General features: G+C 50.3%; 1 protein-coding gene across 2 annotated transcripts in view; it reads left to right on the top strand.

Moving 5' to 3' along the window:
• Window positions 1-13,725, top strand: part of ZNF407 (zinc finger protein 407) — a 537,168-nt gene extending 523,443 nt beyond the window's left edge. For both annotated transcript variants that reach the window (XR_013443237.1, XR_013443236.1), the window contains 2 exons: window positions 6,446-6,667; window positions 11,486-13,725. The gene's annotated coding sequence lies outside the window, so the exon portion shown is untranslated. The remainder of the gene's footprint in view (window positions 1-6,445; window positions 6,668-11,485) is intronic.
• The last annotated feature ends 9,303 nt before the right edge of the window (window positions 13,726-23,028 follow it).

Here is a 23,028-nt window from a genome sequence, read left to right as displayed (position 1 = left end):
TCAGAGGAGGTGGGGCATGGAAGCCGACTTCGGAGCCATGTGGCCATGAGCCCCGCGGTGCCGGCAGCCTCTCTGCACGGCTGCAAAGGGCACAGAAACAGATCCTGCCCCGGAGCCTCCAGAGGGAACGGGACCCTGCCTACACCTTGAGGGCAGCCAATGAGACCGTTCGGGGACTCCGGACCTCCAGGACTGCGAGATCGCACACTCGTGTTGTGGAAGCCTCTGACGTTGGGAGAACTTGCTGTAACAACAGCAGGAAGGGAACACATCACACGAGGACTTAGTTTTCCTCGGGATGGGTGGGAAGGCTGTGGAGAAGTTTGAGGAAGGACGGGCGCTCTCCGACTTGCATTTTAGCAGGTTCCAGCTGCTGAGCTGAGGCAGCAAGAGGGGCGGCGGGTGGAGGGTCGCAGTCATCAGGCAGGGCAGCTGGCGATGGAGAAGAAGCAGCTAGATCTCCATGCACTTTGAGGGCCGTGCCAACTGGGATCGCTAGCAGACTGGCTGTGGAGCGTGCAAGAAAGAGTCTAGTCAGGGACGATGCGGACATTTTTGGCCTGGGCCGGGAGGGAGGGGATGTTACTGAGAAAGGAGGACAGTGGGAAGATCAGGTTTGGGGGATGGGGGGTTTGAGAGGCCTCTTTACATATAAATGTAATGTGGGAAGGAGGGGCCAGGAAAGGGAGCCAGCCAACAGAGGAGGCTCAGACACTTGAGGGGAGGGAGCACGGCGCTCCTGGTTGGACTCCCTTCAGCAGGAGGACAGCGGGGCCAGGTTGGGTGAAGGGCCCAGTCCCAGAGCTGATGTGCTGTGCGGCTTTGCTCTGATCAGCGCCACCGACCGAATTCCCTCCTCAGGGCAGGTGAGCTTCACTCTGTTGGCTAGAACTGGCGGGAAGGCTGTAAACAAAGATAATGATAAATGGCTGTATATCACATGTTGGGGGGAGTCTAGCATGGTGCCCTAACCATCCGTGCTAAGCCTGGCTTTATTTAACATCTCTGCTAATTATCTGCAGGAGAAGGTAAAGACTTGTTAATTACATTCACAGATTATACAAAATTGGGAGGTGTTGAGAAGACCAGCGACGACAGAGAAATCATTCAAAGAGCCCAGAAATATGGACAAGAAATAAAATGAGACTCAGTGTGCAAAACTGCAGGGAGATTTAACCAGAGGATATTAATCCAAAACATTGGAATTCAATGGGCAGTAACAGCCAGGAAAGTAGAAATGCTAAAAAAGGCCTATGGGTAATGTTGGACAACAAATTAATTATCATTCTACTGTGCAATTCTGTTGCAAAATGGTCCAGTGTGATTTCGCCCCATACTTACAGGCCTCATTAGCCTGGGATGGGAGCTCCTAATCTTTCTTTTCCTCACCCTCTCTGCGCGTGTGCGCGCGCGCACACACACACACACACACACACACGCATTCAAACACGCGTGCACACACGCATACACTTCAACCTACGTCATCTGGAATGCTTTTGTTGCCGGGGGACTCAAGAGTAGAGGGTGATAGAGCTTCAAATGAGCCTTCAACCTTGCCCCCCAAAGTCCCTTCTTCTCCGCGGAAGGCGTGCCACGGCTGGTCTGAGGGTGCACAGGAGTGAGCGCTGGTGCCCAGTGGGGGCCAGACAGGCTTCGTGGAGGCATGGATTCAGAAGGGGCAGAGCTGGGGCCACATGTGGCCCCAGCCTGTGCCTCCTCAGTCCCAGTTGCTGTCTTGGTGAGGACCATAGCCAATGTCTGGGGGTGGGGCATTGTGCCGAATCCTAGATTTCTGCGGTGGGCCAAGATGGTAGTAGAATTCTCAACCCCCTTCGAAACAGAGACATAATTTGCCCCAGATCACAAGGCCAGATAGTGGCCGAGCAATGGAAATGAGCTCCAGAGCGAGAGCTCATTACCACCACTTAATACAGCATCTCAGAGGGTGAAATGATGAGCAAGTGTTTTCTTTTTATTCAACCCCATTTCCTTCCTGCACATTATGTAATTGTAGGTGCCAGGTAGCGAGCAACGCCTGGACAGGATCCTCCACCATGGAGCATCTCCCATTGTTAACAAATCTGTGAGCCCCGCAATGAATGTAAATTTACTTGTTGATTATATACATGTACCACAGTACTACTAGATTTTGTATGTTATACAACTTACCCCAAATTAACAATTTTAAACACAAAGAAGTGGAACTTCAACATTTTCTTCTCATTGACTGGTGGTGACCGCAGACAAGCAGCCCGCATTGGAGCCCTGGCTCCGGGAAGAATTCCTACGCCAGCAAGAAAGTGCAGGTATAAGGATTGAATCATGTTCCCCCAAAGTTCAAGTTCACCTGGAACCTCAGAATGTGACCTGATTGGAAATAGAGTCTTAGCAGATGTAATCCGTTAAGATGTGGCCACACTGGGTTAGGGTGAGCCCTAGGTCCCATGACTGATGTCCTCGCAGGAGGAGAAGACACAGACAGACACAGACACACAAAGGAGGGCAGAGGACGCTGGAGCGAGAGATGGGGTGACACAGCCTTAAGTCAAGACCTGCCAGGAGCCGTCAGGTGCTGCCAGGAGCCGCCAGGAGACGGAAGAGGCAAGGAAGGATTATTCCTTAGAGCTTCCGGAGGAAGCACGGCCCTGTCAACACATTGATTTCAGACTTCTGGCTTCTAGAACCAGGAGAGAATAAATTTCTATTGTTTTCAGCCCCCAGGAAAGGAATACAGCTCTAGGAGGGCTGGGACTTTACCTAAGCAAGAGCATTACACCCAGTGCCATGTTGTTTGCCTTATAGAAACCCCGAAGAGTTCTAGAATGTGGGTCCTGGAAGGAGCCAAGCCCACTCTTCTTACACAGAATGGGAACCTGGAGCCCAGAGCTCAGTGCCCTCCGAGTGCCCCTCTGCCAAGGATTGCAAAAGCCAGCCCCACGCTCTCAGCCCGGACCCCTTCACTGCCCAGTGCACACAGAGCCTGCCTGCCCTTCTGAGTGGCCCACCCTGATGGGTCTCCCACGCCGCTCCTCCAGCCTGCTTGTCTGACAAGCAAGCAAATCCTCTTGATTCTTCCACTTAACTATCTCCAACTGGCCCCGCCTTTGTCCCTATTCCCAGTCCCTAGGTTGGACCTTCCCTGCTTCCCAGCAGAATGATTACCACCATCACCTACCTGCCCCCTCACCCCAACCCGCAATCCATCCTCACGTCCCAAGCACAATTTCTCTAAAATGCACATCTACTCAAGTCCCCGTGTCAAATCCTCTAGAGGCTCAGGGCCCATAGCCTTTCAAGTTCTGAGGATACAGGGGGTCCAGCGCCCTGAAGGTGGCCGGCAGGCCAGGGGAGGGCCGGAAATGAGTAGCCTGAGCAAGGTGTAGGGACACCACTAAGCCTGCCCACAAGGCCACACAGCCTCCCAGAGGCCGCAGTGTCTGCACCGAGCTGAAGGGACAGTTCTGGCCAAAGGATGGACGCGTGTGGACCACGCTCCAGCGGCTCTGGGAGACGCCGGCTCCTGTGGGAGGCTGGGCTGGGGTCCCATCACGGGGCTGCTGTCCGCCGGGTGCCCTGACCAGGCCGTGCGCCAGGAAGCCCCAGGCTGATGCGCGCGTTGAGGGGCCATCATCTTTGTAAGGTCCTCCTGAGTGCCCCTGGCCCACCTACAGCTCGCGGATTTCCACGGACACCTGCTCTGTGGGAAGCTGGCCCTTCCCCTGCAGTTGCAGCTAGTGAGAGAGGCTCCATGAGGCTCGACCCGAGGCTGCGTCCAGGCAGGAGTCTGAGAGTGGCCGGGCAGCCGGCGTGGGGTCGGCCGGTCCCACCTCCCCTTTCTGCAAGCCCGGCAGCTGGATGACCGACAAGCTGCTGGGTCAGAACAGGAGGCAGCGGGTCATACTGCCTCCATCCCTCGTTTCAAAGTCACAGCATGGATGTTCTGGCCGACTGGCAGGGCGAGTCTCTGGGAGGAAGAGTTTTCATTGCTGACTTTTTTTCCCCCACAGTTTCAGCATTGTAGGGGATATTTGCCTGGGGCTACTGGGTGATCACTTCATTTGTATATTCTTCTTTTGTATTATTGTTTGCTGTTGGTTCCAGGGATGTATCCAACTTCCAGCCAGCCAGCAGTAGGAAAATGCAAACAGTCTCCTAATTCCTTGAGACTCTTTCTCCCCAAGATTAGGAAGCCTTGCTGGAGAAACTGCAGCATCTTGAAAGAAGCAAGAACAGATTTTATTGAGGAATACCAGCATTGGAGATGGAACAAAAGGATGGATGTGGTGAACAGATGGGAGGGTGTTTAGCGAAGACTCATGATCTATGTGAACAGTGCAGGCTGGGACCTCCCTTCTTTTTGTTTTTGATGCATCAGGGTATGATATGATATGATATGACAGAACATGTCAAAAATTTAGGGGAAAATAAAACCCTGGTTTTTTTTGAAACATCAAACTATTGCTATCAATAGGAACAGCAACTGTTCAAAAATTTGTTTCAGAACTGCCAAGAAGTGAGCGTTCATGGAAAAAAAAAGTATTTTTCCCTGCTGTTTGCAAGGTGGACACAAATGCAAACGGTAGGAGGTTGACAACTTGACACATGTCTAATAAATCTAAAGCATAAAAAGTCAACAATTCACTGTTCAAGAAAGCATTACCAGAATAAAAAGTGCTACGAGGAGAAAGAATAACCATTAAAAAATAGATTTTCTGAATTCAGTAAGTGATTTAGCCCTCAGAGCGCCAGTCTTCCAAACAAGGAAGCTTTTTCTTTCTCCCGTTAAGAGAGAGAGAAGCAACGGCGAGCTGAGATCGGCAGGGCCCGGCTGCATCTGAAATGAAGCAGGTGAAGAGGCAGCTCCCAGAGAGCAGATGTTAGAGGCTCGGAGGGCTGGTGACAGGGGTCAGAGAGCGGGGACTTCCAGATCCCGGCTGCTCTGCCGTTCCACGCAGGAGTGGGCTTAATTTGACAAGTTGGTCCGGTTACAGGGAATTCACAGATCGCAGCCCATGCCAAGCAGATTTGGCCACCACCAGCACGTCTGCGGCTGGCCAAGAGGACGGCAGGTGGGCGGGCGTCCCTGCTCTGCCCCTGAGGACGCGGACAGAGAGGCAGAGCCCGGCCAGGGTGCGGGAGCCCGGCCGGAGGAGCCGTGAGCTCCAGAAGTGCAAGGAAAGAATGAACCATGGTGCAAATATCGCAGTAATTAAGAATTTTGTTTTCCCCATCTTCTCTTCAAGCTCCTAATTCTTTTTTCCCACCACAATGAGTATGATGGGGAAGAAGATTTTAAATGAGTATGAAAATGAATGGTAATTCTCATGTGAGTCTCATGTAAACAAAAATATCAACATTAAAGTTATGAATCCTAATTTGTGCCATGGAGCTAAAATCTGTATCTTTCTGAATTAGAGGAATATAGATATATAGCACTGAGTAGCATCTATGTGCAGATCGGAAAACTGACAGAGTCTCTCCAATTTATAGGGAAATTGACATAATTTTGCAAAAATGCAAAACCATTTGTGAACTGGGTTTTGCATAATGGGATTAATTTGGTCGACTGTCATATCCACTATGCTGCAAAATGCAAGTTAATCACAACATCATTCTGAGTTTTTTAAGGGAAGAAAGAGAAAGGAAGAAAGGAAAGGCATTTTTCCCTTAGCCTGACTATCTTTTCATTAAGAGAAAATACCCACTTTTCTAGTCTGCACCTTAGGTAGCTTTAGGAAACAATGCTAGATGAATTTTGCGATGGATGCCTTCATGAACTGAGCCGAATTGGCCTACGTCCAATGAGAAAAATTAACAGCTTTCATAGAAGCATGAAAAATTGCTTCCAAGGAAAGTCCATACTGTTTGCTTTAGTGTATGTGTGCGTATGCTCAGAACTACACTGCACAATAGGGCTGAGGCCGTTTTATATGCATTTTGTTACCACACTCAATTACTCATTGTCATTATTATGAACCCTCTTTCTATCAACAAACAAGAGCCTGATTAGCTTGAGAAGAAGGTACAATGTGTAACTCTGCTCCTCAAAAAGGCTAGGTTAAGCCATGGCAACACATAACCCAAAGTCTCCGTGGCTTAGCACGCGAGTTCTGTCTTCTTCTCAGGAGAGTTCTGCTCGCTGGGGTCACACAGGGGACCCTGCTTACGGTCCTGCATCTAGACACAGGCTCTGTCGAGTGCCCAGCCAGGACAAAGGGGGCATGGGAGCCCAGCAAGTGCCCCGACCCTTCCTTTCCACCTGGGAGAGACCCTTTCATCATTTGACTTCATTGCCCAAAGCAAGTCCCGTGGCTGCACCGACCTTCAGGGCAGCAGGGAGCACCTGTCCACAGACTGCAAAGGCCATAGTCATGTTTGGCATTTTTCTATATCTTTCCATCTCTGTAAGGATTGGTGATGAATCTGCTCAACATGTCTTCTCCAGGTGGTGGGAACCAACGTGATGGAGAGGGCTCTCCTCCCCACAGGGAAGGACTTCGCACAGATGTCCCTTAGGCTCAAATCAACTCAACCCAACAGTGACCAATCCCAGGCTGGATACGATAGAGGATAACGTGACGAGGAAGACCCTCATCTTGTCTGAAGGGAATGACAGAAGAATGGCAGTAAGAGGTGAACTCCAAAACTCAACTCGAAGCAAAATATTGTAAGTAGCAATATTCAAAACCATGAGGGTATCTGAGCATGACGTGTAGGGAGCAAAACTCAGGGAGGCTTCCTAGGAAGAGGCATTTGTGCAGAGTCCTGAGGGGTCCAACAGGTAGGAGAAGGGAGGGAGACGGCACGAACAAAGGCATGTGTGGGAGATAGCGAGTGGTCCGGCTTTGGAAGAGCTCCTGGCGTTGGCGTAGGACATGGGCTGGAAGTGGGAATCGGGGCATTTATACTTGCTTTGGCAGTCCGGGCGAGAATGGCTGCCGGCGTCTCCCCTGCATTGTCCCGGGTCCGGGTGGTGCCAGCGTCACATCTAAAGAAGGCCATGCAACTGCAGTCTCAGGGCCCCATTCTGTCACTGTGGCAGTAGGACTTGACCTCCCTCTGCCTGCTTCCTCGTCTGTGAGGGTTTAACCGTGTCTCTGTGGTATGGTTGTTCAGAGCTTGAAGAGATAATGTCTAAAGTGCCTAGCATGAGATACTTGTTGCCGATATAATTTTATTGTTCTGTTTCAAGGACAGAAACTGCTAATTAACTACATGGACCCCATGTGCCCCGTTCCCCTGTGCCCTTCCCCCTGTGGCTGATTTACCCGAGGTAGCCATGCCTCACTGGTGGGGTGAAAGTCTCTTTTCCCCAGACTATGAAACGTGGACAGGAGTCCCATGGAGCCACATCCAAGTGTCCCTGGGGAGCTGCTGGAGGCCAAGGCTCAGTTGTTTGCCAGGCCCTGGGTTCTGTGAACCACCCCAAAGTCCTCTTGCAGGTTTCACTGTATGATTAAGACTGCCAGGGTGGACTTGGCGGCTGGCCTCCCAAGTGGCCTTGGCCAACAAGCAGGCTCTTATTCTGAAAAGGACTTCCAAGGAAGAATGTCTCATGAGCAATTTGATTCCTTTGATTTGAACAACTGTCCCTGGCCAGTGGATGCCACAGAGCAGGCTTCAGTGGGAGTGCTCCCCGGGTGCCTGAGTGAGCAGGAGGGAATCGGGGCAGGACCTGAGGCACAAATAGCGCCCACACTGCAGGAGGAGTCTCTGGGCATGGGTGCTCTGGCTCTGAAGGATTGTTTGGCCGCTATGCCTGGATAGACCCACCTGGGTACTGCTTTCCAGGAAAGCCCCTGGTTGGGGTGCCGAGCTCTGGTCCAGGGAGGGTGAGAAGCTGGCCTCCCGCCCCCGTTTCAGGCCTGTCTTGTTTCCCTGGGGTTAGGGGTGGAGGAAAGGAAGGTGTTTACTACGTGCCACAGGCTCTGCTAAATTTGTCCACCTAGTTCCGATTTAATGGGCAATGGTCTTAGTGCAACACCCTCTACAGGTAGAAGAAGAAGGTGCAGCCCCTTGCTTGGGGTCACCAGCTAGGGAGGGAGGGACGCAGCCTGGATGCCAGTCCTGGCCTCTGGGACTCTAACAGTCTGAGCACAGGGCAGGTACTTCTCAAGGGATTAAGGAGGAAAAAGAAATAAAGGAAAGGGAGAGGCAGACACTCCTCACCCCACACACGCCAAACAATGAAAAGAATCAGTGTCTCAAAAGTGTTCTGTCATTTAGCCCCACACATCCTGGTAAAGTTCCTTGCCGTTTCTGGAGAGTGGAGGGGCACCCTGAATCTGTATGCTTGCTGCAAAGCTGTTAATCCCCAAATTAGGAGGCCATCAACTACTTTTTTTAAAGATTGATTGATTGATTGATTGATTGATTTGAGAGAGAGCATGAGCAGTAGGAAGGGGAAGAGAGAGAGGGAGAAACTGACCCCCCTGAGCAGGGAGCCCGATACAGGGCTCGATCCCAGGACCCCGGGATCATGACCTGAGCCGAAGGCAGACGTTTAACTGAGCCACCCAGATGCCCCAAGAGGAGCCTATCAACTATTGACCAAATATAAAAGTAGAGATGGCTTGACAGACAAAGCTTATTAAATAATGATTCCTGGTCCTATCTCCAGAGATTCTGGTAACTGATCCTGGTTGCAACTTAAATGTGCAGAGTCTTGAAAGCTCCCAACCCTGTAGCAGTGAGCACACCCAGCACCCAGAGTGTGGTTGCTAATACCCTTCTCCAGTAAAAAGAACCATGGGACTGTGGCAAACGGGTCAGTTGCAGAATAGGGACAAGGACATGAGACAGGAGCATCTTGTAGTGCCAGAAAGTAAGCAAGTGCTAAAACACAAAACCAAACCCATCGTGCCACCGTGACACGGACACGTCCAGAGGACACAGGAGCAGTGGAAGGAACCTCCACTGGCCAACACATTTGAGCAACGTGAGTGAAGCCGTGTGGCAATATAACTCAGCCTAAACCAAGTCCATGTTGCTATAAATAAACGATAGAATCAATGAAAGAATGAAGGAGAAGAGATAAATCTTCTCTGCAGAATTTCAAATAATTTGTGTGGAAATTCCACCCTTGAGGAGGTGGGACATAGTTCTTTGCTCCTTAAGCATGGTGGGCTGCTCCTCGGGGCTTCCTGCCCCCAAGTACAGGACTGAACTGGGGAGAAGCACAACCTGACAGTGGAGAACCCCGAGAGACACCAGCCTGGCCAGGTGGACACATTTAACACCAACAATAGTAAGTCCTCTGACAGGGTGTGCCCCTGAGAGCACTTCTGTGGCCTTCTCCCCCTGAACCCATAAATGCAGTCTGTCTCAGCCCACGAGCTTGATGGCTTGTGACCAGCAAACAAGTATTGCTCATGATTCCAGAGCCTGGAAATCCAAGATCCGGGTGCCAGTGTGGTCCAGCGAGGGCCCCTTTGCAGACTGCTGACGCCTCGCCATGTCCCCGCCTGGTGGGGAAAGGAGCTAACTCACTCCGTGGCTTTTTCTTACAAGGGCACCGATCCCATTCATCAGGGCTCTACCCTCGCGATCTGATCACCTTCCAAAGGCCCCACCTCCAAATAAGACCGCACTGGGGATTAGATTACCCCATATAAATCTGGGGGAGACATGCTGTCCGTAACATTACCCATAAGAGAAACATCCAACTCAAACTGAGACATTCTACAAAATACATGACCGGTCTTCCTCAAAACTGTCAAGGTCATTAATCGCTGGGAAACCTGAGAACCTTTCTCAGCCCAGAGGAGCTTAAGGAGATGCAATCTCAGAAGAGAAAAAGGTGAAAGCTAAGAAAATCTGAATAATCTATAGACTTCAGTTCATAATAATGCATCAATATTGGTTCATTAATGGTGACAAATGTACCACAGTAATAGAAGACGTGACTAGCAGGGAAACTGGGTGTGTGGTATATGGGAATTCTGTACTGTCTTTGTAATTTTTTCTTTGTGTAAATCCAATTATTCTAAAATTAAAAGTTTATTAGGAAAAAAATGCCTCTCCCAGGGGATCTCACTGTATGGTTGTCAGGAGGGAGGGGCCCTGCATCAGAGACAGCACGCAGGGGCCGCACCATAATGAGACTGGGCCACATCACCAGGCCCCTTTGCAATCCATTTCTTAACCGCGATAGAAAGTCATCCAGCCGGGAGGTGTGGAGGGCTGTCTGAAGACACTGGAGAAGGGAGACCAGCCCGGACACTCGGGTTCAGCAGCCGCTCCTCCATCCCATTCTGTGGGCCCCCAAGGAAGGTTTCCTTTACACAGGAGGGTCCCCATGCAGGAAAAATGAAAACCCGGTCCCTCTCTGAACTTTTGCCCTGACGCAAGAGCAGACTCTGCAGATGGATATTCCTGTTCTGAGAGGCTGTCTGCACACAGTTGAAACTCAGGGCTCTGTCCCTCACTCCCATTACATGGTGCTGGGCTCATGGGGCCCATCAGGCTGCCCTAGGGAGCTGGGGAGCTGCATGGGGGCTGCCCCAGACTGGGATGCGGAGGCCCTCAGGGAATCTCTCCTTCTCCTGACCCTCAGCCTCCTCCTCCCAGATGTCCCTTGGTCATGGAGGAGGCCCACTGGCCAGCTCCCTGAGGACCAAGATGGGCCTAGGAAAGGACATCCTTTCCAACCTGAGCCAGCCCCTGGGGTCTTTGTTTGGGGCCAGGGTTTTGCCTTTCAGTGGTCTTTGTCTGCCAACAATCTGCCGTGCCTTGAGTGAGCCATCGCCGCAGGGCCAGGCAGACCCTTCACCTCCTCAGTGCGCCCCACCGGGTCCCCTCAGGAGTGGACAGACACTATGGGCCCCTGACCCGACATCCGCCTCCCACCCCCACCGAGATGGAGTCTGGAGTCGGGTGTGGGGAAACTTGTGTAGAGGACGCACAGACTTGTTGCTAGGAAACCGCAGGGAGCAACCTTTGTGATCTCACATATGCTTAACATAATAATAAATAATGGTTAACACGATAATAAATAAACAAGTAACAATAATTATAACACGCCCCAAGCCTGTTGTTTCTCCAAAATTAATTTATGATGAATTACGACTCAAATTCCTTGGAACATGAGCATGGGGAGAGGAGAGGGGCTTATTTTATTTGCCATCAGGCTCAGAACGGGGTTAAAAACAGCCTCTCCCTGTCACAGAGCTCTTCCTGGGCCTTTGGGGACCCACAGGAGGCACCCGGAAAGGGTCGCTCTCCTCGCCTGTGCCCCTCACACCTCCCCTCCCCTGCCTGGGACAGTTAAGTTTTTTAGATACTTTACTTGCATTTCTAATTCAGTTATTCTTCTGAAATTTATTCAAAGGATTTATGCTTATGAAATTATAATATAATGCTGCCTATATGCCAATGAGCTGGAGGCAAAGAAAATAATTTTCTTCAATTTACAGTTATGAGGCTGGAGGAAAATGATGCCTTCTTATCACCTCTTTCTCTCTGTGTGTCTTGGTATTTTTTTAAGTCTTTAGAAGGCAGGAGCTGATGATGAATCCTTAAGCAGATCACACTGATAATTGTATTACCGAACTGTCAGCTCCGTGCCCGCTGTCCGCCGCCCGTCGCCAGTCACGCGAGCCGTGGGTGTCGCCCCTTCTTGTCTCAGAAACTCAGCCCTGGTAACGTCAGCTCGCCGGGGATGTTGTTAAATCGTCTGAGAGGATTATTAGATCGAAGGGAAATTTATGGATGACACTTTGTAACAATTAATCAGGAGCTGTTGATAAAGTTAAGTTGGTTCCTTTGTTCCTACACCCTCCCCAAAATATCTCCGTGTGTATGGATGTGTACGTATAGACATATAATCATAATAATATGCAGCCCTTGTTCCAATTGTCAAATGGCTCATTTTGTCACTCTGTTTGATTAATGGACCCTTTGGAGTCCCCAAAAAGTCCTAGTAATACAAATAAAAAGAATCATAAATATTGAATAAGCTCACAGCACAGTTAACCTTGACTACATTTTGGGACATTCTTGGAGAAAGTTTGCTATACAGAAAATAAATTGCTGTGGGGATTAAAAAAATATGCGCACTCACATCAAATTGGAGATTTTGGAGAATGTCACCTCTCTCACCTTGTCACTCTTATTAATCTGGTGTGATTAATTAGTTTAGTTAGCTTTACAATCAGGCCAGCAAAGTGCCAGGCGGCTGGCGTCCCTCCCCGGGGGCCCGAGCCCAGCCCACCAAAAGGATTCAGTGGGGTGAGGAGGGGTGCGCTGTCATCCTACGTGGCACCAGACTGGGGGGTGTACACGGGCCATTTCCGGTGTCATTTATGGGCAAGAGCCTGGGGTGGGGCTGGGAGCTCTCCGTTGCTTTGGCAAAGGCCCTCCATGTGTGGGTTCTTCTACTGAAAATGCTTGCTTTTCTCAGACTGAAGTCCGCCCTCGCTAGCCAGGAGCCTTTGAGACACCCCCGTACGTCCCAATCACAGACTGGACTGGTCAGTTGACTCAGCACAAGGATTCGAGCTAGGCTGTGATGACTGGCAGGGTCTTCTCCAGCCTCCAGCCCACGCTGAAGAGCTGGTGGAGGCGGGGGCCTGGACCTCCCTCCGCAGTGTGAGAGCTGCGTGCCCATGGGCACGGATGTGCCTGCCCTGTTTTCTCACCTGTAAAGTGGGTGTTCCCACCTCACAGGATGGTTATAAGGATGAAATAAAACAATCAAAGGAAAAAAAACATGGCATACTGTCTGGCATAGAAAATATACTCTGTTGCGAGTAGAATCGTGTCCCTCAAAAAGATGTGTTGATGTCTTAACCCCTGGTGCCTGTGGATGTGACCTCATCAGGTCTTGGCTGATGTAACCGAGTTGGAATGAGGTCATCATGGAGTAGGACTGGTGTCCTCCTAAGGAGAGAGGAATGTGGACACAGATACCCAGGAGAAGCCATGTGGCCACAGAGGCAGAGATTGGAGTGATGCATCTCCAAGCCAAGGAATGACAAGGATTGCCAGGAACCTCCAGAAGCTGGAAGAGGCAAGAAAGGACCCCCCACCCCCGCACCCATCACAGAACCTTCAGAGGGAGTGTGGCCCTGCCGACACCTTGATTTGGGGCTTCTTGGTGCCAGGACTGTGAGAGACTATGATTCTGTTGTTTAAGCTGTGTTTTGGGGACTTACTTATGGTAGCGCTAGGAACCCGATCCATGCTCTAAATGTCAACTGTGATTTGGTTTGTGGGGAGCAAGTGCAACAGGGCTGAGGACTCAGCTAGTTTCTTCGGTCCGTGCTTCCCCAGGAGGAGTCGGGATCAGGCCAGCTTCCTCCTGCCACTGATGGGGCAGCAGGGGAAGCCCGGGAGCCTGCAGCCCAGCGTCCTGGGTGAGGCTGCCCTGCCTTGCTTGGTTCTTCGGAGCACCATCGCCGCTGCCGAGCTCCAGCACTCACACTCAGTCAGCGCAAGCCCAGAGGCCACTCGGTTATCGCGGATGCAGCACTGTCCATGATCCAAGGGACAGGAATTCATTTCACTGTATTGATTTATGCCGCCTTTTCTCAAGTTACCTGGCTATTTTTAAATAAAGGCAAAGTTCAAAAGTTAAGAACTCAATTACAGTAACATTACCCAGGAAATGGTCAGCTTCAAAGTAAGGAGCCTCACATCATATACCAAATATATCACCAGAAAGTGATATATGTGCAAGTGAATGCAATTCTGTATGCAAGTCTTATTTTCCTGTTGACTTTTAATGGTAAGTCCAGGAACTTATTTCCTCCTAAGTGAAAACATTGGCCCCATCACACAAAAACGACACTTGCTTCTGCCATCGATTGCGTCCCTCTAGAACGGACACGTTAGGGCGGTAACCGAGCCCCTCACACTCCCGGCCGTGGCTGTGCGCTAGGGGGTCCAGCAGTCATCGCCCAAGGCCAGATGCCGAGGGCAGGCCCTCCCAGCGGGGTGGGATGGAGGATTGCGAGTGCGGGCTCCTCAGGATTCCCTCTGCGGGCAAGTCCACACGGGTCACACGAGGTGAAGGTCAGGGCTGCGGGGGAGTGTGCCCATGTGGCCGCAGCGGCTGTGGGACAGAAGTCGGCGTGCGGGAGGCAGGGAGGGAATGGGACAGAGAGCAGGGCCTACTCTCAGCACAGACAACATTTCCAAGGAGCCGCCGGCGAGGAAAGGGACACGGAGGCCGGAGGCCACGGGCCCCAAATGTGACTGCGTGTGTGTGTCTCCCGCCGCCTCCCGCTCCAGGCCACTTGGGCCCGGGGGCTCTCGCTTCCTTGCGTTCCTGGGCCCGCGCAGTCCGGGCACGGAGGGACCGCAGCGTTTGCTCGGGGGCACTGAAGCCAGGACGGCTGGGCCTGGTGGCCTGACAGGTGGCCGGGGCGGGGCCGGGCAGCCCTGCACGAGGAGGGGAGAGTGGGGAGGGCAGCCGTGCAGGAGGAGGGGAGAGTGGGGAGGGCAGCCGTGCACGAGGAGGGGAGAGTGGGGAGGGCAGCCGTGCACGAGGAGGGGAGAGTGGGGAGGGTAGCCGTGCAGGAGGAGGGGAGAGTGGCGGGGGCAGCCGTGCAGGAGGAGGGGAGAGTGGGGAGGGCAGCCGTGCAGGAGGAGGGGAGAGTGGGGAGGGCAGCCGTGCAGGAGGAGGGGAGAGTGGGGGGGGCAGCCGTGCAGGAGGAGGGGAGAGTGGGGGGGCAGCCGTGCAGGAGGAGTTGACAGGGAGCAACAAACAGCGAGGCAGGAGGCAAAGGAGGGGAGCAGTGAGCATCCTGGACGCTGCAGTTGGGTCACTCTGGTTGCGGGGTTCCAGGCTCTCTGATGGGCAGTGAGCCCAGGCACTGGGGGAGAGGGAGGGTCTTCATCAGCCTGACCCGGAAGTGGCGACAGCTCTCCTGCTCCCAGGTGATTGGCCCACACTCAGCCCCACGGCCACCGCTAACCAGAGGGCCCGGGAACTGTAGTCCAGCTGTGTTCCTGACTAGGAGAGGAGACAGGATCGGCCAGCAGCCCTTGCCACGTAGACTTCTGGCGCCCCTCCAGGGCTAGAATAAGTGAAATAACAGGCGTTTTTTAAATTGGAGCCTTTTAGCTGGTTGCTTGAATTTATGGATTGATCCAGCAAAATCCTGTGACAAAACATCGTGAGTTGCTAAGATTTAAACATGTACCAAGTTAATAGGCCCCAAACAAAGGTGATCTATAGCAGTAAATAAATAAAGATGTTATTCAAAACTCGAGCTGCAGAGCAGTCAGCATGGACACATTTCTTTAGGACCTAAATCTGGGATTTTTTTTTAACTTTTCCATCCAGAACTAACTTTCAGCCCATTTGTGGTCACATGTTCTGAATGCACACGACACTCTCTTCACCCTTTTATTTTCACTAAACAAATGTTGGGGTTTTAGGATGTATTCCTTACTGGTAATAGAGTGTGATATTCTGGCCAATTTTCCGAGGGTGATATTCTCATTTCTAACGTGTCACTTCCTTCTTTTCAAGGTGAGTGCATTTCCATCTGTGTCAGGCACCCCCAAGTGGGAGGGGGCCTTCTGCTTTCCCAAAGTCTCAGTGTGTCATTTGGAACGTGGTTAGGGCTTTAGGTGCTGGCAAAGGAGGCTGGGGATTTTCAACCTTACCCCCAAATAAAGTGCTAAAGCCCTGCTGATGTTCTTCTTCTTCTTCTTTTTTTTTTTTTTTAAGATTTTATTTATTTATTCGACAGAGAGAGACACAGCAAGAGAGGGAACACAAGCAGGGGGAGGGGCAGAGAGAGAAGCAGGCTTACCGTGAGCAGGGAGCTCGATGAGGGGCTCGATCCCAGGACCCTGGGATCATGACCTGAGCCGAAGGCAGACCCTTAACGACTGAGCCACCCAGGCGCCCCAGCCCTGCTGATGTTCTTAAGCACAAGGGGGGGAGGATAGTCTCTTCAGGGTAACAGGGTCGATGCTCAGTGGCAGCTGCATGGCCCCACCCATGGAATTTGCAGTTCCCTGAAAGACCCTCCCCTCTAGGACAGGATGGCCCCACACCTCATTATTGATGACACGCGGGACCGTAAGAAGACTTGAAGCCATGTCAAATGCATTTATTAAAGTAGAAATGGTTAACGGCTATCTTTTTATAAAACACACATGATTATTAAAGAAAATTTAGAGAATACAGAAAAGCATACAAAGTAGCTATGTATTTCTGCCTCTACTATTGTGAGGTCACCATTGTTAACACTTTAGACCCTTTCCTTCCAGGCTTTTCTTCAGTACCTACGTGATTTACAAACATCCATGTCACACTGTACACACTACTCTATAACCTGAGATTTTTTATCCAATGATGCATCATGAAATGTCTTTAATGATTTGTAATGGACACACTGTATACCCTCACGGAACTACATACTATAGTTTCTCCCCTATGAACTCCGTGGTAGCGGAAAGCTTGATACACAAATATTTGTGCATATCTCTGATTATTTCTCTTGGATAGATTTCTACAAATGGCATCCACGTGTTGATAAAGGCTATAAATGTAGTATGCCGTAACATTGTTTACCTGCTGCCCAAATGCCTGCAGGATGTTGGATCCCTCCCCCCACCAACGGTCAGAGGAATGTCTTTAATGAAGTCAAAGGTTCCATCCAATTGGCGGTCTTGGGTCAGAATATTCAACAAACTGTGTGTGATATGAGCATCCTGTTAATAAATCAGAACTTTATGGCACACGGGAAGGATACTTGAAGAGCACTATACTCTTTAGATGATTCAAAATTTCATGACAGACCCTGAATCTATGATCGAGGAAGAGAAACTTTTCCCAGGTCAATAAGACAACAGCAATGCATGATTATTCCACGTTGTTAGCGTGGGGGCAGGTGGGAGAGGGTGAAGGAAAGGGAAATGAAGACCTGTTGAAAACCCTGTGTCTACCTACCAAGAGCAGGGCTGAGTGTAGGACACAGAGGGTCAGGCTGGAATGGGTGTTGGAAATCATTTCCCAGGTATGAGAAATGAAACTTAGAGAGGTCGAAGACTCAGCCAACATCACTTGTCCAGCTAACACTCACACCCCAGGTGGCAGGTAGGTGCCCTTTCTTTCTCCACAATCAGTACCTCCCTGTCCATTCACAAGGCCCAAAGGCAGTTAGAAACATGAAACTTGGGCACCTGGGTGGCTCCGTCGGTTGGTTAAGCGTCTGCCTTAGGCTCAGGTCATGATCCTGGGGTCCTGGGATGGAGCGCCGCATCGGGTTCCCTGCTCTGTGGGAAGTCTGCTTCTCCCTCTCCTTCCTGCTCGCTATCTCTGTCTCTCTCTCTCTCAAATAAAATAAAAGTAACATGAAACTTTTATTAGGTTAACACATGATTTCGCCAGAGGATTTAGTTATTTTTATTAAGTTGAATGATTTTAAATCTTTTTTTTTTAAAGATCTTATTTATTTGAGAGAGAGAGAGCATGCTCACATAAGCAGGGAGGGGAGCAGAGGGAGAAGCAGACTCCCCACTGAGCAGGAAGCCCGCCGGATCATGCTGGGATCACGACCTGAGCTGAAGGCAGATGCTTAACCAACTGAGCCACCCAGGAGCCCCTAAATTGAATGATTTTAAAATAAATATATTTGGTTCCTTGGTGTGATGGACACCAAATTTAGGATATTCCCCATGCATCAACCCTAAATCAGTTGTCTTTGGACCATGGCATTTTAAGAATTTGGCCTAAATATCTCTGATGTAGTAGCCATAGTCTATGGGCTTAGATGATATGCTGTGTTGAGGACAAGGACTCTGGAGCCACCTGCCATTTTCAAGCTGCGTCACTTTGTGCCCATTACTTACCTTCCTCAGTTTCTCATCTGTAAAATGAGAATAACGCGAGTACCTGCCTCACATAGTGCTTGCGAGGAGTAAATGAGCTTCAGTGTGTGAAGTGCTAAACACACGTCTAACACATAGTAAGTGCCATTTGAGATATTATAAATAGTTGTGGCACAATGTCAGAAATAGCCCAGTTGTATGACAATCTCTTTAAATCACTTGCTGGAGACAGTATCATGTTCTCTGCTCTCTGTGCATGGCATGAAACAGATACTCAGTAGATGTCTATTGAGTGAATGGATGGGTCAATGACAAATGGGTCATCTGTCGTCCCCACTTAGCCCACCTCTGCAGGATCCCCCCCTATAGCAGAACTTCAAAGGGACCCCAGTGATGTCACGTAACAGTAATTATAGGCATCCCCATACACTGGATGCCTTCTAAGGACCCAGTCCTTCATATGGGAGTTGATCCTCATTATTTGCAGATCCCATATTTGTGAATTTTCCTTCTCACTAAAATTTATTTGTAACCCCCAAATCAATACTCATGGTGCTTCTATGATCATCCATGGATATGTGCAGAGCACCCAAAAAATGTGATGTGCACAATGCCAGGTGAGGTCAAACCCTGCCTTCTTGTTTCAGCTCTCGTACTGCAAATATGTGTCCTTTCCCCCGTCTACTAAGTACCATGTTGTTCTCATTTCTGTGCTTTTTGTTGATGACTTCACAGTTCAAAATGATGCCCGAGTGTCATGCTGAAATGCTGTCCAGTCTTAACATAAGACTGTGATGTGCTTATGGAGAAAGCATGTGTATTGGGGTCAGCTTCATTCAGGCTGAGTAATGCTGCTGCTGGCCATGAGATCAGTGTTAATGAATCAAAAACATATATTCAATAAGGAGTTTTTAAGCAGAAACACATCAAATAAGGTTGTGTGCAGATTGGTTGATGAAGGTTGTAACCAGGGGCTTGCAGGACCTAACCCTGTGTTTCCCGCTAGGAGCAACAGTTCGGTGTTTGCTAACTCAGTGCTCACATGACTTCTTAGGGCGTAACTATCTTGAATAACGAGAACTGATCCTCATCCTCAGAATGACCCTGTGGGCACTGTCCCCGTTTCACAGACACGATGTCTAATGGTCAGTACTGGATAACAGTCAGGTTCTGAACCCACCTCTCGGGATCTCCACACCCGTACATTTTCCAATGCGCCATACCACCAGCTCCAGCCAGAATCGTGGTGCGCCAAGCTTGCTCTCACCCCTTCTCTGCTCTTCCTTTCTTTTGCCTGTCCTACGTTTGGCCGTTTTTCCAGGAAGCAGACACAAACTCCATCACACAAGACCTCTGTCTTCTGGATGCCCAGACCATGCCTTGCTTGGGAAGGGTTCCCCTGAGGACAAGAGCCTGCTATCTTGAGTGAGGATGCAGTTAGCTCCACTGATTTTGTGTGTCCACTTTCATGTCTCTGGAATGGGGATTCATTTTGCCATCGGGGACACAGGGCTGCAGGCCATTTGTGATGTGTGGCTGTGGTTCACACGTGCTTGAACTCGGGTCTTCTTCCTCGCGGCATGGAAGGAATGAGGTGTAACTGTGAAAATCTTTCTTTGACACCTGATAAGATCCAGTAAACTCAGAGAATGTTCATGGTTGGGAGAAATTTCTGGAGTCAGCACTGGTTATATTTTCCATCTCTTTGACCCTCTGTGATACATTTTGGACAATTTCCTCTCTATATTCCAATTCACGAATTCTCTCTTCGGGTATATCTAATCGGCAGTTAAACCATTAATTAATTTCAGTTCTCTTTTTTTTTTTTACTTCCTAAAATTATATCCATTCTTCTTCAAATATTCAAGTTTGTTTTAATATTTTTCTTGAAATTTGTTTCTTAAATGTAGTAAGCATTGTCATTTTATAATCCATACTTGTTAATTCCTGAAGTCTTTTTATGTCTGTCTCTGTGTTCTTTTGCTTGTGTTGTTTCTGGTTCATGGCCAGAAATTATGATTTCTCCTTATTATTAAATATTTCTAACTGTGATCTGATCATTCTCCTTGTGGGAATTCTTTGAGATTTAAGACGAAGATGCTTTCTTTCAGAGAGAATGTATGTTTTCCTCTGCCAGGCACTTTGGGATCCACAATGCACGAAATTCATGGGTGTGAGGTTTTTGTTTTTTGCACTAACCGGATCATGTGAATTTGAACTACAAATCCAGACAAGCATCGGCTTGTGGTGACAGTGCTCTGGGACTTTTTCCCTTTTCCTCTTGTATGTATGCTCAGCACCACGGCTCCTCACCTCGATGGCCCCAGGCTTTATCTTCGGTCCCAAGCACTTTGGAAGCTGTGGTGACGGAAACTCCAGGACCCCTTGTTAGCAATTGTTTTTCACAGTTGACGTGGCTTCAGTGCTCCATCTCCTCCCGTGTTTCTACTTCCTCCTGGATTTTGGCCTAGTAACTTCTTTTTCTTACCATTTTGTCAGCTTCTCCCAATTTTTAGGATTTTTATAATTTTATAGGACCTGTTTAGGGGTTTGCAGTGGGAGGGTTGGTGCCAACCCTGATGTTATCAGGACCGGAAGTCCCACCCGCCTCCTTTCTAGGGGTGTCCAGGTGGCCTCCTGCTGCCCAGGGCTGCCAACTATTATGCTCCAGGCTGTTATCACTCTAGTCTCAGGAAATACCTGTGCTTCTTATTTCCATCAAGCTTCACACTATCATAGGATATTAACTTGGATGGGGACTTGCTAGTCATCTAGGCCAATGGTTCGCAAGCATGACCTCCCATCAACACTGTATATGAATGCGGTATTGGGTTAAAGTGTGGCTTCTGGGGTCAACGGACTAGCCCCAAACTTGGCTTCACCACTTACTGTGTCACTGTGGGCAAGTGACTCAGCCTCTCCGTGCCTACCTACTTCTACTGGAAAGGGGACACAAATTAGCAATCACCTAAACTGTTTGATTTGAGGATAAAAAGTGAACACAGTGCCTTGCCCCAGCATTCAGCGATCGTCGCTTCTATCAGCATTCTTATCATCAGATTCCCCAAGGGGCTCCATTGGTCCCCAGGCAGTCAGGCCCTCTCCCAGATCCCTCACACCTGCAGAGTGAGGATCTGATGGGGGCCTCAGAGAGGATGCCTCGCTACCTCCACGGAAGGGTTGGACCCCAGCACACCGTGGCACCCGCGTGCAGTCCAAGCCCTCCTTTGCCACTGTCCAGCCCAAGCAGCTTGCCCAGGTCCAGGGAGCGGGCAGAGTCTAGACTAGCACTGGGGCCCCTGACCCCGCCATGGCCCTGGGGGGGGGTCCTTCCTATACCCTCACTTTACCAAACTGTCTCCTGCTTTCCTCAGTTCTCCCGCTTCACCAGGTGATGATGGGCACTAACAAGCCACACGTCTCTGATGTCATCCAGGTAGCTGGTCATCTTAAGAGCTAAAATAATGCCTCTGCTTGATGACAAACCTGTGCTGTCAGTGGACGTGCTGGTGACGCACACGGGCCAGGGCTCTGCTCCCACGGCACTCCACGTAGCGGGCAGTGAGAGCCAACAAAGGCCACGTGTCTTGTCCCCCTCCACGGTGAACAACCGCGTCTAGATGTCTCTGGACTGGCTGTTGGGGACGGGTCTGGGGTGGCGCACAGGAGGGAAATTCAAATGCTACAAAAACAATCCAGTGCTAGCTCCCCTAGGGTTTACAGCCAGGAAACAGAGACCACGTTTTGTGGACTGTGGCTCCTCGGGTGAGTACAGTGAATGGTGCGCAGTGGGATGAGTACAGCCAAGGATCGCCAAGTGAGCGTTCAGGCGCCGTTTCCGGCCCTGCTGCAGAAGCAGGTTCGGCTCTTGGTGCTGCCCTGCCTTTGCCTCTGGGGGGCTGGAGGACCCCCCATTACGGATCCCATGGGAGGCTGAGGCTGCACCTGCCTGCCCCATGTCACCCACCCCCGCGATGACATGGGCGAGCGGGGCGCTTGGTTCCTTGAGGGACCGTGCCAGATTGTTGAAAGCACTGGGTTTCTTACGGCTGCTCTAGGGCTGAATCCTATAATATAAAATACATGTTCCTGTTCGTTGCCATTTATGTGTTAGTTATCATCAACAGCCATTATAATTTTTTCCCAGTGGCAATTACATTGATATTACTATATCTAAATCAAAGAGGATATTACAGCAATTACTGTCATAAGTTGATTGGGAACCACCTAATTTTTAAGTGACACTATTTTCTTAGCACGATCATTTTCCCTTGCAATAAATAACAGGAGAATTGTGCAAGCAAAAAGTGCCATTTTACACATGACTTTTTTTTAACAAACAGAAAATGTACCTACAGTTTCTCCTTTATGTAAGAATAATAAAATTAAGATCTGAATCCTAGGGTTGGGATATGTGTTGAATGTTAAACCCCGTAGCTGATTGCACAGGGATGAGCGGGGAATGAGCTTCTCGTGCTTTCCATGTTTTCCTAGAGCAGATGAAGGCGGAGAAGGAAGAGGGAGGCTGACCCTTGCCAGGTCCTCTCCTGTCTGGGGCATAGCAGTCCACGTCCCAGGGCCTCGGGCCAGGTCTCCATGGGTGGCTTGCGGTCCGGGGGGTTGCTACTCCCGAGATGAGTTCAGGAGTTGGGGCAGTCACTGCGGCTCCTCCCAGACCTTGCCAGGCGCCAGGCTGCAGCAAGGGGCAGCTGCCGTGGGACCAGATGAGAACCTGCCTGCTGTGTCCACTCGCTGCCCAGCTGGCGCCTCAAAGTCCCATCAGCTGGCCCGAGCCTTCCCTCACCTGTGCGTGATAGACTGGACTCCCCAGTGCATTGAGTGGTTTCTGTCCATCCTTCTCCGAGGGCTGGTGTCCCCGTGGTTGAGCCTGGAGTGCGGGAGGTGGGCAGGGGCTCGCAGGAGTGGGAAAGGAAATCTAGAGGACCCCAAGCTTCTCCCCTTGTGGGGTCTGGCTGGGGCACCCTTCCCCCTGCTCCCTGAGACCCCTCCCCTCCAAGGCCCCCTGGGGTCATCACCCACCACCCTGCATCCTCTCTTCCCACCTTTGCCCCTGCACCTGGTGTAATGGATGGAGCTCACCTTCTGCTGAGCCTTTCATCGTAGTTCTAGTTAGAAATCGCCTCCCCATCTCCCTGTATGCAACGTGCAGCTCAAATGCCCCCTACTCCATAAAACTGGCCAGAAACAATCCACTCTTCCCTTGGAATACTCTCTGGA

The sequence above is a fragment of the Halichoerus grypus genome, chromosome 13 (genome assembly GCF_964656455.1).
Source record: "Halichoerus grypus chromosome 13, mHalGry1.hap1.1, whole genome shotgun sequence".
Lineage (NCBI taxonomy): Eukaryota > Metazoa > Chordata > Mammalia > Carnivora > Phocidae > Halichoerus > Halichoerus grypus.
The sequence above is the reverse complement of the archived record's forward strand: the minus strand, read 5'-3'. Positions and strand labels throughout refer to the sequence as shown.